We start from the raw sequence: 15,427 nt of genomic DNA on the forward strand, positions 1-15,427 counted from the left end.
GAGCCTAGCTAACTCCCTGCAAACTGGAGTAGTCAACTTAGAGACCATGATTGAAATAAAGAGAAAAAAAATACCTCTTTGTGCGGAGCGTAGCTAACTCCCCGCAGATGGGGTCTTGGTAAATTATCAGCATGGGAGTTCGGACCCCAGTGGGCTGTACTTGAGGAGAACAAGTTTGAACCCTAGAAATACATGTTCCCCAGAAGGGCTGTAACTCAGCTTCAGAATTTAGTCCCTAAATCAGATTGAGATGATCTTGGGTTCTAAGTTCTGCCAGGCACCTGGAAGAAATGAAAGTAAGACTTCTCTGGAAGAAAATATCATTTTAGGCCTCAAATTATTTATGCCAACAATTTAGTATTTGTTAGCTTATTTTATAAATAAGAACATACAGTCAAAATCATGGCCAGTGGGCACCGTGGCTCACACCTGTAATCCCAGCACTTCAGAAAGTTGAGGCAGAAGGATCACTAGAGGTCAGGAGTTTTGAGACCAGCATGGGCAATGTAGACAGACTCCATCTCTACAACAAATGAGGAAGACATTTCAAAAGCTCGGGGAAAGCTAGGCCCCCACACCAGTTAGCCCAGCTGTGGCTGCAAAGGACAAGTTCTTCAAGGAAATGCAAAGTGCCACTCCAGTGAACACATGAATGACAAAAAAGCAAAACAGCTTTATTGCTGATACAGAGAAAGTTTGTGTGCTCTGGATAGATCACCCCAGCTACAACATTCCCTTAAGCCAAAATCTAATTTAAAGCAGGCTCCTCTCTTCAATTCCATGAAGACTGAGAGAGGTGAGGAAGCTGAAGAAGAAAAGGATGAAGCTAGCAGTTGGTGCATGAGGCTTAAGTAAAGAAGCCATCTCCATAAATAGAAAATGACTAACATCCTAGGAGAATATGATTATTGGGATTTTGTTTTGACTAGAATTTCTGTCCCTCTCAGAGACCAAAATTTAGCCTGTTGCATATTTGGGAGCAATGTTTTTTAATAAATGTACTGCCAACCAGGTGTAATTCAACTCAATGAAAAAATCCAACTGAAATCTCAAGCTATTTTGAAACAGGAAGGGGAAAATTTGCAAATAGTTTTTCCCAACTGAAAAAGAGAGGGCAAAACAAATGAACCCTTTGGAAGGTATTAAAGAAGCTGTCACAATCCGAGTGCCAAGCAAGGTGATTGTCAGTCCTCAAATGCCGCTGGTCTCTGCCTCCAAAAAAACCAAATCATTTTATCTAAGTTATAATAGTCAAGCCTGTAAATAAATATTTTTAAATTTCTGAAGCTGTTCCTCCCCACTAAAAGATGCTCAAAATTAAAAAAAAAAAAAAAATCAAAATGTTTTTTAGCTACTTTTGTCAGAAAGGTAAATATTTCATAAGGTGTCACCATGCATGTTGGCCCTCAGTTTATCACGCTGTAACACACCATCTCTCAGGTTTTGCCGTGACAGTACCTAACAAGGCTTCCCGGCTCTCTTCAACACCTCCAAGCTCCCCTTTCTCCAAACACAAAAGGAAGAAGAAAACTACAAACCCCCATCTGCCCGCCCTACAGTTCCTGGGAAGAGACGGTCCTCAAATTGTTCCTGCTTAGACCCCTGAAGCCTGGAGAAGGAGATGGGGACAGCTGTGCCAGAGGGCGAGGACGACGTCCAATAAGGGGGAGGAAATTTGGCTGAGGAGACAGACGGGAGAAGGGACATGGAGAGGAGGAGGGGTCAGTGGAGATGAAATGGTGAGGGGGGTGAGAAGAAAGAGCAAAAAAACAGGGAGAAAGGAGTGAGGATCACAGAAGACAGAAAAAGATAAAATGGAAGAGAAAAAGAAGGAAGGGTCAGGGTTAAAGGACGCAGAGACGGTGGCACAGAGAACGCGGAAAAGGCTGTCACTGGGAGGAAGGGAGATTAAGGGGGTGCTACCTAAAGGGCTTCACCCCAGCAGGTGAATGGGCTGCACGGGGAAGGGGGAACTGGAAACCGAGCGGGTGGCAATAAGGGGCTGTGGGCGAAGGCAGGAGCCTGAGGGGGACGCCGGAGCGAGGGAGCGGCGGGGACGCGGGGACGCGGGGGCAGCGGCTTGGCCGGCCTCGCTCCCTCACCGTGGCTGAGCCGGCGCGATCCTCGGGCGCAGCCTCTGCCCAGGGTGCGGCGGTGGCCGGACCGGAGCCCGCCCCCAGGCAGAGCCGGCGCTGGGGCTCCAGGTTCCGGGCTCGGCCCCAGCCTCGGCCTCTTTAATTCAGAAGCCGGAAGTGCCGCAGCCACAGCCCGCCCTGGAGCGGAAGCTCCGCCCTGCGAGGCCCCGCCCCAGCGTGAGAGCCGCGCCTGCGCGTTCCTGTTTCCCTTGCCGGGTCCTGGGGCGGGGTGTCTATGGCACTGAGCAGCCAGCAGAGGGCAGGCTTCTAATTGTTCAGAGCCCCGCAGTGTCTGAGTGTGTCCAAGGGGGTTGTGGGGACCTGTCACCTGGGCGCTGCTTGGTGAAGCCTGGGGGACTCCAGGGGACTGCCACAGTGGGCATGGGGAGCAGCCCTGCTCCGATGGCCAAGAAGCTGAGGAGCCTGATCTAAGACCAGGAGGGAACACTGGGTCCCGACTCCTAGCCCAGGCATCCCATCCTCCATCCCCCTCGCCTCTGAGAAACTGGAACCCTCATACATGGCTGATGAGAGTGAAAAATGGTGCAGCTATTGTTGAAACACTTTGGTGGTTCCTCAAAAGGTTAAGCATAGAATTACCGTATGACCCAGCAAGTCCACTTACAGGTGTGTAACCAAAAGAATTCAGAACAGAGACTCAAACCTACACTTGCACACTAATATTCATAGCAACTGTATTCACGCTGACCAAAAGGCAGAAACGACCCAAATGTCCATCAACAGATAAATGGATAAAGAACATGTGGCGAGTACACACACAGGAATATTACTCAGCCATGAAAAGGAACGGAGTTATGACACCTGCTACAGCATGGGTGAATCTTGGGAACATTATGATAAACAAAATAAGCCAGGCACAAAAGGACAAATACCATATGACTCCACTTCTGTGAAATATCTAGAATAGGCAGATTCATAGAGACAAAGTATGTTAGAGGTTAGCCGGGGCTGAGGGCAGGGGAAATAGGAGTTACCGCCTAACGGTTACAGAGCTTCCGGTTGGTATAATGAGAAAATTGGAAATATATAATGATGATGGTTGCACAACATTGTGAATGTACTTAACGCCACTGAACTACACTTACAAATGGTTTTGGGGGCAAATTGTGTGTATTACAGGAAAAATAGGTTTAAAGTAAAATACTTTTTAAGATACACAAAAGCTGAAAGAATCGATCAGCAACAGACTCTTAAACTGCAAGAAATGTTAGACGTACTTTAGGCAGGAGAAAAATGATACCAGAAGAGATTATGTTTACAGATCTGGCCATGGTAACCAAATGGGTAGTATGTGACTTTTTTTTCTTTTTGAAACGTCTTTAAAACATAATTGACTGTTTAAACAAAAATAACAATAATGACATTGGGGCATATAACACATGTGTAAGTAACATGTATGACAATAGCACAGAGACCCAAGGGGAAGCTACGGAAGGACGGAGCATGCTGTAAGGCTCCTATGCTGCACAGAAAGTGGTGTCGTATCACTAGAAGGTAGAAACCAACAGTATTGTGACGTATCCTACGCTGCACAGGACAGCTTCCCACACAAAGAACTATCCAACCCAAAATGTCAGGTTGAGAAACCATGCCCTAAAGCTAAATAACTAAAACAGTAAAACAAAAAGTTATAGCTAATGGGCCACAAAGGAAATAAGAATGAAAAAATACTTAATGCAAAAGAAGTCATTAAAAAAAAAAACAAAAAAACAGAGCAAAGAGCTGAAAAGATGAAGGGAAAACATACAGGAGGGTTTGGTGAATGGAAAATGGTGGAAATGACATGGTGCCAGCTTCCAGGCCCAGGACTCATGAAACCAGCAGCTTCCACTGTCTGTCTCTCAGAACATTTGCTCTGGAGGAAGCTATCGCTCACATCGCACCTGGGCTCCACCTCTTGTCAGACCAGTGGCAGCATTAGATTCTCATAGAATCTCAAACCTGAGTGTAAACTGCGCGTGGGAGGGACCTAGGTTGTGGCTCCTTATGAGAATCTAATGCCGGATGGTCTGAGGTGGAGCGGAGGCTGTGATGCTAGCGCTGGGGAGCGGCTGCAAATGCAGATTACCGTTAGCAGATAGGTTTGACTGAACAATGAATGTGATGCACTTTGTTGTTGTTTTTTTTTGTTTGTTTGTTTGTTTTTTTGAGACAGAGTGTCGCTTTGTTGCCCTGGCTAGAGTGAGTGCGGTGGTGTCAGCCTAGCTCACAGCAACCTCAAACTGCTGGGCTTAAGTGATCCTACTGCCTCAGCCTCCCGAGTAGCTGGGACTACAGGCATGCGCCACCATGCCTGGCTAATATTTTTCTATATATATTTTTAGTTGGCCAGATAATTTCTTTCTATTTTTAGTAGAGATAGGGTCTCGCTCTTGCTCAGGCTGGTCTCGAACTCCTGTCCTCGAGCGATCCACCCGCCTCGGCCTCCCAGAGTGCTAGGATTACAGGCATGAGCCACGGCGCCCAGCCTGATGCACTGGAATCATCCCAAAACCTTTCCCCCCCTCCCCTGGTCTGTGGAAAAATTATCTTCCATGAAACCGATCCCTGGTGCCAAAAAGGGTGGGGACTGCTGGGATATAAGCCAAACATACAAAAATAAATTCTATTTGAATATACTAGCAATGAATGATTGGAAATTGAAATTAAGAATCGTACCATTTAAAAAAAATATTTACAGGTAAATCCGACAAAACTACAGAAGACCTGTACTATAAAAACTGTAAACATTGCAGAGTAAATATAAAGGAGACCTCAGGAAAGGGAAAGATACATCTTTGCAGCTCAGAAAAACACTCAGACATCAATTCTGACCAAATTGATCTGCAGATTCAGCACAAGCCCAGTCAAAATCTAAGTGTTCTCTGTTGTAGAAATTGTCAAGCTGATGCTAATATTCATGTGGACATGCAAATGATGTAGAATAAGTCTTCCGGGAAAAAAAAAGAACAAAGTTGGAGGACTAATACCACTCAATTTCAAGATTTTTTATAAAGCTATGGTAATCAAGACAGTGGTAAAAGACAGACAAATAGATCAATAGAATGAAATAAAGAGTTCAGAAATGGATTCATGGCCGGGTGCAGTGGCTCACTCCTGCAATCCCAGCACTCTGGGAGGCCGAGGAGGGAGGATCACTCGAGGTCAAGAGTTCAAGACCAGCCTGAGCAAGAGCGAGACCCCCGTCTCTACTAAAAATAGAAAGAAAAAAAATTAGCCAGGTGTGGTGGTGGCACCTGCAGTCCCAGCTACTCAGGAGGTGGAGGCAGGAGGATCACTCAAGCCCAGGAGCTAGAGGCTACAGTGAGGCCATCACTAAAATGTTGAGCCTGCCCTTTTATACCAAAAGCCAAATTTGTGACACATCCTTAACAAGCTGTAGGAATTCACGGAAGACTTTCTTGTATTAGGTTTCCTCCTGGCTCTATTTTAGATCCTAAACTTCATTTCTCTTTTCATCATCCTTCTCATCCCCTTCTAATATATATAGCCTTACTCTGTTTCTTCTTTTCTAATTGTCCTCAAAAATTTTTGGAACAAAAGAAGTTCTAATAAAATACACCGTGTATACTTATTTATACACATGAGGACAATGTGCACACATGCACACACATAGATTAAAAGCCAACCGAGTTTTATTCTTTCTCCAGGATGATGGGGGACCCTGCTTCCTGCGCTGTGTGGCTCGCGTGTTGCACCGACAGCACTGGTGACAGTGCCCGTCTCACTCTTGGCCAGCAGCAAATATTCCCATGTCTTCTGTTTCTCCATTCCTCAGCAGTTGAGAGTAGGAATTAATCAACGTCTTATAATGAAATGGGATGTTTCAAAATGTTACATTAAAGCTCAATTCCACCACTGAAAATATTTGTTATGTTTTTCTTATTATATACATTTACTAGCCCTAAACCAAATCTAACTGTATTTTGTACATTTAGTACACAATCTATTTTAACAGAACTCTAAGACAAACTTTCAACGATTAGCAAACTTTATGATGTATAACCTACTAATTTTATTGAATGGGTTTTCTTTCAAAATAAATTATGTAATTAAAAATTAGAAAATTACATCGTTCTAAATCATACACATTTTTAAAACTTCTATTTTCATTTTAAACTCAATTATAAAAAATTATCACAATAATGTACATTGTACCCAAAAAGCCCTAACCTCAGCATGCTATAATTCATCCATGTAACCCAAAATACTTGCACCCCCTAAATCTGTTGATATAAAAAAAAACCTAAAAAAAAAGGTCACAATAAAATTATATGCTTTGTCCATTTGTCAGAGAAAAATAATTAACGGTAAATACTAGGCCTTCTTTTTCAATTCTGTACGAAATTCCTCTTGATAACACTTGATAGAATTCTATTCACAACAACACTCAGCCAAATACACTTCTTTCTATAGTACTAAGTGTTCAGAAACACACAGCATTTAAATAATGTAGTTTCCATGTAATTAGGATATCATTTTCAGTTTGATAATCTGGCATAGAAAAGTCTTCCAGTGGAAGAAAAGAGAAATAGCTAAAAAGAAACAGTTGACTTAAAGGATGATGATTACTACTGAATGAACCGGTTCCCTAAAACGTAGTGGAATGGGCTGTCAATGCCTGAAAGTGACAGAGACGTGCACGTCTGGGAACAGAAGGAAAGCTCTGTTGGCAACACAACAGTGATCCGACCAGGGAGGAAAATCCATTTTTTCATTACATATCTATCCCACCTCCTGACCCCGGTTTATCATCCACGTTCCCCAACAGGTTTCAGTGCCATTCACTTACTCCTTCTTTAAAATTTTTCATTTAGAAATTACTCATACAAGGAAGTATTTTAAAATATGTGCAGTTTGAAGAATTAAAGAAACACCAGAGAAACCACCACCTCGGCTCAGAGAGAGCAGAAGCTCCTTGGATAGGCCCCTCCTGCCAGCTCCTGCCACCACCACCAGTGTCCCTAACTCTGTGTTAACCGTTTCCCCCGTTTTTGTCTTCATATCGTTCAGTCCTGTGTATGTGCATCCCTTAAAGCACGTTGCTCTGTGCTGCCGGGTTTTGAACTTTACAGAAATGGAATCAGTCTGCAAGTATTCGTTTGTAATTTGATTCCTTTCTTTGATATTACATTTTTGCAATTAATCCAGACTGATGTGTGAGGTGACAGTTTATTTTTATTGTAGTGCAATAGCCTGTTATATAAACATATGATTATCCGTTCTGCTGCTAATGATCCTTTGTAATGTTTCTATATTCTGCTGCTGGTGTTACAGTTGCTCTGGCCTGATTATTTTTCACAAATTGAACGTTATTTTTATATTTTATAGTTCATGCTTTAATTTTAACCACACTTATAAACTTTGCTCCTTATTCATTCTTACATTTCAGAACTTTCATTTGGGATCTTTTTTTTCTTCCTAATGTAAACCATTAAGAATTTCTTTTGTCTCAGACTTTGTCTAAAAAAGCCTTTATTTCAATTTCTTCCTTGAAAGTAAGTAATTCCAGGCTGACAGTTATTATCTCTCAAGACATATTGAAGCTATTGTCCCAGTCATTTGAATTCCGGTGCTGCAGTTAAGAAGTCAGTCGTGAGTCTACCACACCTTTATAAATGATGTCTTTTCAAAAATCTATTGACTGTATTTAAGGTTTTCTCTTTCCCTCTAGTAAATTCTGCAGTTCTCACTATAATATGGCTAAATGTGGATACCTTTTTTGATTTGTTCTTCACTGGGCTTGCTGGATTGAGTACTAGTATCTTTTACCCAGTATCTCTATAAATAGTGATTCTTCCTCATTTCCTCTATTATCTCCTTCTAGAACCATAGCTATATAGATCTGTCAGTGAACTCGTATCCAGCATATATAAAGAACTCTGCGACACTTCAGTAATACTGAAATAAACCAATTCAGTAAGAAATGGGCAAAGAAACTGAACGGACACTTTGTGAAAGAAGATATCATTGATCGATAGGCACATTAAAAGATGCTAACTTCAGGAAAATGCAAACTTAAATTTCATGAGATGCCACTAACAAACCCACTGGAATGACACAAATTTTACAAGACCGACAATACTAGGTTCAGAGAACTTGGAATTCTCATATACTGCTGGTGGAAATGTAAACTCTTCACTTTGGATAACAGTTGTGTTGTTTCTAATAAAGTTAAACATACATTTATCATATGGCCTAGCAATTCCACTCTTAGGTATTTATCCAAATACACACCTACACCTGTACATAAAAGCACACTCTATCTTATGTCATGATAACCACACTCTATCTTATGTCATGATAACACCCAAAAGTCCCTCCAGCAGATAAATGGATTTAAAAAATCATGGTATATATGCACACAGTGGCCTACTACTCAGCAATGAAAAAGAATGAACCACCAACATCTGTAAGCAGATGAATCTCAAAACATGCTGACCAAAAAAGCCAATTGTGGAAAATAATACACTGCATGATTCCACTTATATAAAATTCCAAAGCAGGCAAAGCTCATCACTATGACAGAAAGCAAACTGGTTACGGAGTGGGGCGGGAGGGCAGGGTGGGCTGAGCACACAGGAGCACAGGGAACTTCCTGTATCTTGACTGAGACGGTGGTGACACAGAGGCATCGATTTACAGAGGAAGTAAGAAAAACGACTTCCTCGAGAAAACACAGCCAGTTAATAGCAGAGCAATATTAGCATTAGTCTCGGTCTATTAACATTTTCAAGCTTTCTCTCAGAAGGACAAACTGGATGCAGGAAAAGAGCTCACGTTCACCCAGCATTTAACAAATACTGCTGGGTGAGTGCCACATGCCAACCACATGCAATAGAGACCCAGACCTCACAGAGATCACAGTGGTGGGAACAGGTTTCACGGCAGAGGGCAAAGAACGCTATGGCACTGCCAACAAGCAATTCAACCACATGGTCTGCTACAGGGGCCTCTAAAGTACCTCCCACAAGACTTTTTAAGACCTTTAAGTTTAAAGTCTAAAGAAGAAGATAGAGTCACAACAAACAATAAGGTAAGGTAGATCCTTACCTAACACATAAAAAGATAACTACAGATGGTTTAAAGACCTAACTATAAAAGGTAAAACCATAAAGTTAATAAAGGAAAATCTAGGGAATATTGTTGCCTTAAGGACTTCTTAAATAAAATTTCAAAAGCATAAAACAGTAGGCAAACTAGACTGAATTTGATCACATCCAAATTAGAATTTTCTGTTCATAAAGAAAACTGTGGAAAAAATTAATAAACAGATGACAGAAAGAGAAAAGATATTTACAAAGCATAAAACCTGTAAAGGAACTAATGTCCAGTGTAACAAGAGCTTCTGCAAGTCAACAGGAAAAGACAACAATCCCAGTGGGAAATGGGCAGAAGGCAGTAACAGGCACCGGCAGCAAAGGAACCCCAGAACCATATAAGAACACCACGAGCTGCCTAAACCAAATACAGAAATGTAAATTAAAACATCCCTCTGAATGACAAAATTTGGGCAAGTGAACATCAAGTATATGCAGACGTACAGGAAAACAAAACCCAATGTGCACAGCGCTACCGAACTTGTAGACTGAGGCATCTTTCATAAGAGCTTAGTCAAATTAATTACCCACATGCATACGGCATCACCAAGGAGGAATTCTTTCTGGACTTACATCCCAGTGAGTGGCCGTGAAGACCTGGGGCAATGCATAGTCATCCGTGCCGGAGGGAAGCTGGAGACATTCACCTGAGTGTCCGCGGTAGGGAAATAATCCAAAGCACGGGGAAAGGGTATGATGCGAGGAGACACGGAGCATGGCGAAAACACCCAGGTTATCCTAGCATGCGACGGTGACGGCATGGCGAAGAAAAAGGCAGAGGACACTCCCCTTAGGGTTGTAGACAGAGCCAGATGAGGTCATGCACGGAAAGTGCCCAGTCCCTTGCCCTTAGTACTATGAAAGTAATTCCTGCTACGTGGTATAGGTCACCCCCTAAGCTTTCACCCCACTGTTTATTTATTTGTGCAGCTGGAGCACCGAGATTTGTTACGAGAACTTAATAGAAGACGCGGCGGCAACGTGAGAGCCCAGGGGAGGCGAGGCCTCCGGAGTCTCGCGGGTCCTGTGTGCACAGCGGCTGCTCCCCGCGCTGCTGCAGGCGGGACAAGCCTCACCCCACCCGCATCTCCATCTGCGCATCTATAGAGTGGAATTGTTAAAGCCAATGCCATGTGGCTGATTTGAGGGTAAATGAGATAATATAAAGCTCGTACCAAGTGTTCATTCACCTCGCTTCTCCTCCCTCCCAGGCATGTGAAGGTGCCGTCTCACCAGGGGGAGCCCCGTGCCACCATCACATGTTGCGGTGGCCACGCAACAACATGGAAGAAGACTCGGCCATGCTGAGACAACACACACCTATACAGAAAATGACTAGAAAGAAGAAAATCAAAGTGAGTACCTTACATGAATTTGGGTAGAGAAATTATAGGTGGTTATTTTTCTGTTTTTCCATTTTCCGAGTATCCTATAATATGGTTACGTTACTTTTAGAAATGGAATATTTCATGGCAAACAAATATTTTACTTTAAAATTGCATTGACCAAAAAATGTTAAACTTCAAATCCTAACCAGCATCTTTATAGATCCTCCATCAGTGGAGTTAATTTTAAAATTCTAGAATATATTCTGAAGCACTGGGTTCTTCTTAATGCTAACAGTTAACCTGGGACAAATAATTTACTCTGAGAGCCGCATTCTTCGCCTATAAAGTGGGGCTAACTCTAACTCACAGTTGTGAGGATGAAATGAGATAATATGTAAGTACCATGGAGATGATCATGTTTTGAAAACTTCAAAGTTTGCAAAGATATAAATATAAACCCATTAAATACCAGAAGAAAAAATTTTAAATGTTTAGTAGCTTGAACTCCAACATCAGATAGACCTATATTCAAATTTTAGCCTTGCCACCAAGAACCTGGATGACTCTGGGCAATCTACTTCCCTTTCTCACTACAGCATCTTCTGAGCAGTGTGGGGGTAATGACAACATGCCAGTGTTCCTGTGAAAATTAAATAACTTACTTATATAAAGCACAGTGCTTGTCAGAAAATAATGGCTCATTTAATGTTACCAATTATAATCCTCCTTGAAACCACTTCTGCAGTTAATGAAACTGAATATTATTATTAATGTCCCAATCACTGTTTCACATTACTATACAAAAATAGAAAAGACATATTCCCTACTCTTAAGGTTCTCACAGTCAATAAAAGAAATGGAAATATATTTCAAAGATCATAGGAGACTTCAATAACTAATAAAATCAAATTTTATATCTATTACTAGGGGAACAAAGAGAAAGAGGAACAGGATTGGCTACAATGAGGAATGTATCAAAATCTCAAAGGAGATTATATTTGAGTTAAATCTTGAAAGCTTGGGTATGATTTTGTCCATTAATGAAGGAAAAATACAAAATTAAAAATCTAAGCTGGGCATGATGGCACACGCTTATAATCCCAGCTACTCAGGAGGGTGAGGTGGGAGGATCATTTGAATCCAAGAGTTTGAGTCCAGGCTGGGCAACCTAGTGATATGCCATCTCTTAAAAAAAAAAAAAAAAAAAAGCCATAGAGTGCTCAGGCCATTGACACTTGTCTCATCAGATGGAACACTGAGAGGGGAAAGGCTAGCTGTAAAAAGAAGAAAGAAATATCATGATCTAATTGTGAAGAGCTTTATACAAATCCCCTGCTCCATTATTTGGACTATATGCACAACAGGGAAATCAAAAGAGGATTTAAGAACACAATCAGACCTAAAATTTAGAAAAATAACTGGTAAAATTAAGTTGACTTAACGGTGTCAGGAAAGACTTCTCAGGAGATGACACTTGAAAGAGGAGTCTGGGAAGGTCATCCCAGGTGGCATGTGGGAGACACAGACCTGAGGACCTGCCAAGCATATCTCCGATTTCTGGAGCGTAGCAGAGTGGGGGGTGGCAGAGGTGATATGGAAGACACGGGCCAAGACAGCGACACCTTTCAACAGGAATGGGGGCTTCGAGGGCAAGAGAGAAAGGCCTGCGATGGTAGAGCTATCTGAGAAGATGACATTGTGGAAAAACAGGGGCTGGAGGAACAGGCAGGAAATCACAAGAGTGAAAACCCAGCCCAGAAGAGGGAAGAGCAGATAGACTCAAGAGACATTTGAGGGGACCATTCAGTCTAGCCTGGGAGGGGAAAAAATCAGTATGTTCTACTTTTTACCATTTCCCTATTCAAAAAGCACTCACTATTCCCCTCTACCTATAGATTAAAATGTCAATGCTAGCATTCTCAAGGCCTTCCTAGTCTGACCCTCTCTGCCTGTATGTACCCTATAAAATACCTGCGTGGAGTTTCAGTCGGGGATATATTTGATGTGGGTAAAAATATATCCATCCGGATACACTCCTTTATTTATTTTCATAAACCTTTACTTTATAAACTATATCTTTGGCTCTGTGTATTATTATTGCCATTACTTTATCTTTTATTTCTGTTTCCTACTATATTTTTCATCCTTTGCGATGACCCCTGCCTGAGAGACCTGATCGGAACAAAGAGGAAAAAAAACCTCTTTGCGGGAGAGTGTAGCTAACTCCCTGCAGATTGAAAGGAGAATATAATGAGTAATTTCATGAAGAATCCTTGGAATTACATAAGCAGCATAATAACTGGTAGTTTTTCAAACTAACTTATTTACAAAGAAGTAACTTAGGAATGGCCATTCTCCTCCTCTCTAATAATTCTAAGACAGAGAGACATAGCAAACTTTAACTTAAATAAAGTTCCTGGAAATTGGGCTTCAACGAGTTAAATTATAATACATAAAAAAAGAAATAATATGTACCTAGTTGCAACTTCAAAGTCAACATACACACGAAGAGGACTTACAGGAGTTCTCCAGGAGAACTCAGAAATTTCAATGCCAAACATGTCACAAGAGGTCAGAGGTCACATTTTTCTAACTGGGGTTTGACCCTAAAGTAAGCAGTACACGTAATTAATTGATGCCTTATTCTGAAACATTAACTTGAATGGGACTAGTCTACCAATCCACTGTTAGTCTAATCATGCTAGTCACAATGTGATCACCTCTAGAAACAGAATGTCAAAGTTACTCAAGACAGAAAGGAAACATACAGGTTGACTATTTTGATTGCTTTTTCCCAGTAGTCAATAAAAAATAAGTTAACCTCCCCAATCACACTGCCTAGGTAATAGTGCCAGTAGAGACTAGTAAAAGATCCATATCTGTTTCAAAAGCATGTCTTTAACTATTACTTAAAATATTTATAAACTTCTAATGTCATGTTATAATTACCCAAATTAAATGTGCATAATTTGTTTGGATTAAAGAAGGAAACGAAGTGATATATGTAACTTGATTTTATTGGACATTAAACTATACATGGTATTTAGGGAAATAACATGACAATGAGTTATGAACCCTATTAGGAATCTGCATGATTGAAGGATTAAATATCACCTGTTACTGATATTTTGTTATAGGATTCTTCACCCTTTATATCTTGACTGGAAATCTGTAAAACAAGGGCTAACATCATCTTAAGCATAAAAATATTTTATAAATATTTAATAGAAATGTTAAGTAACTGAGTATTTCAAAGCTTTAATGACACCTATCCAAATTACATAAAAGTGATGAATTCATGTGACAAATATAGTGTTACAGACATTTAAACTGAAAAGAGGAGTACTATTACCTATGCGTATCTTCATACAACCCTTAACTGACTACCGTATTTCCTTTTTTAATGATAAAATGACTCAACTGTTTCAATTTTATGATGATTAAACATTAGAAGACATCCTTCCATTTCTAGAAATGTAAAATGTTTTTACTGAGGCCAAAATTCGTGCTTATTTAGTTCCCAAATGAAGTCATCTATAGAATTTATATTATCATTAATTTATAAACATGAGCTTTAAATCAGAGGGACAGCTTCACCATTAATCAAAACATCAGACTTTATCCCAGATATGTATTTTGAGCTCAGATTGATCTTTTCAGTAAAAATACTTTCCATAGCAAAATAATAAAACTTGTGAAAGAAGTTTCCCTTAGGTATTTTTTTTAAAGATTTGAATTATTGAATAAATCTCAGCAGTGATTCTGTAACTTACAGCACCTTTCCTATTTTCTTGGATACACTAGCAGTTCTTTTAAAAAAGGAAAATTAAAAGAAAATGGTGAAAAGGATTCAGAACACTCTTTCCTGGGGAGGTGTCATGGACAGGTACTGCTATGAACTCTGAATGTTGGATATCATCACACTTAGGTGGAGTAAACATCTAGAATGAACACAGATACATTCTCCTATTTTGTTATTGAGATAAGAAGATTATTACTAGTTGCTAAGAGTTCAATCAATTATGAGGATCTGAGGTTTAACTGCTTTAAAAGGCCACAAATTCTACTCGTGGAATTTCCTTTTAAAATTGCAACGTCAGTCTTACTACATTAAGGATCCTGTATTTGATGGTGATATTGCTGTGGATTCTGTGATGTCCAGTGTTATATACAAACATGAAGAACATGCCTTGGGTTTGTTTCCGCTAAAAGGGATTTTTTTTTTTTTATTTTATTGCTTTTAGCTCTGCTTTTGAACTTCAGAAAATATCCAGTGCCTTTAGCAATAACTTTTTTTTTTTTTTTTTTTTTTGGAGACAGAGTCTTGCTCTGTTGCCTGGGCTAGAGTGAGTGCCATGGCATCAGCCTAGCTCACAGCAACCTCAAACTCCTGGGCTTAAGCAATCCTACTGCCTCAGCCTCCCCAGTAGCTGGGACGACAGGCATGCGCCACCATGCCCGGCTAATTTTTTTTCTATACATATTTTTAGTTGGCCAGATCGTTTCTTTCTATTTTTAGTAGAGACAGGGTCTCATTCTTGCTCAGGCTGGTCTCGAACTCCTGACCTCAAGTGATCCACCCGCCTCGGCCTCCCAGAGTGCTAAACAACTTTTTTTTTTTTTTAAAGAAAAATCGCAAGATTTTTGTCAGCTGGGAAGATGGTGGAGGTAACAGTTTTAAACTCGCCCCCAAACCTCCTACACAGAGTTACTGGAAGAGTAGCAAACAAAACAAAGCAAAAGGCCCTGGGACAACATATACAGTAACAAAAAAAAAAAAAAAAGCGATAAGGAGTCCTGTGAATCCCAAAATTTGAGCAGTCAGGACAAATCTGCAAGAGCT

The 15,427-nt window shown here is 40.7% G+C and overlaps 1 long non-coding RNA gene across 1 annotated transcript in view; it reads right to left on the minus strand.

The window, feature by feature from the left end:
- Window positions 1-15,427, minus strand: part of LOC138375614 (uncharacterized) — a 58,163-nt gene that overhangs the window by 16,476 nt on the left and 26,260 nt on the right. The gene's annotated exons all lie outside the window — the stretch shown is intronic.

This window comes from Eulemur rufifrons, chromosome 27 (genome assembly GCF_041146395.1).
Source record: "Eulemur rufifrons isolate Redbay chromosome 27, OSU_ERuf_1, whole genome shotgun sequence".
Lineage (NCBI taxonomy): Eukaryota > Metazoa > Chordata > Mammalia > Primates > Lemuridae > Eulemur > Eulemur rufifrons.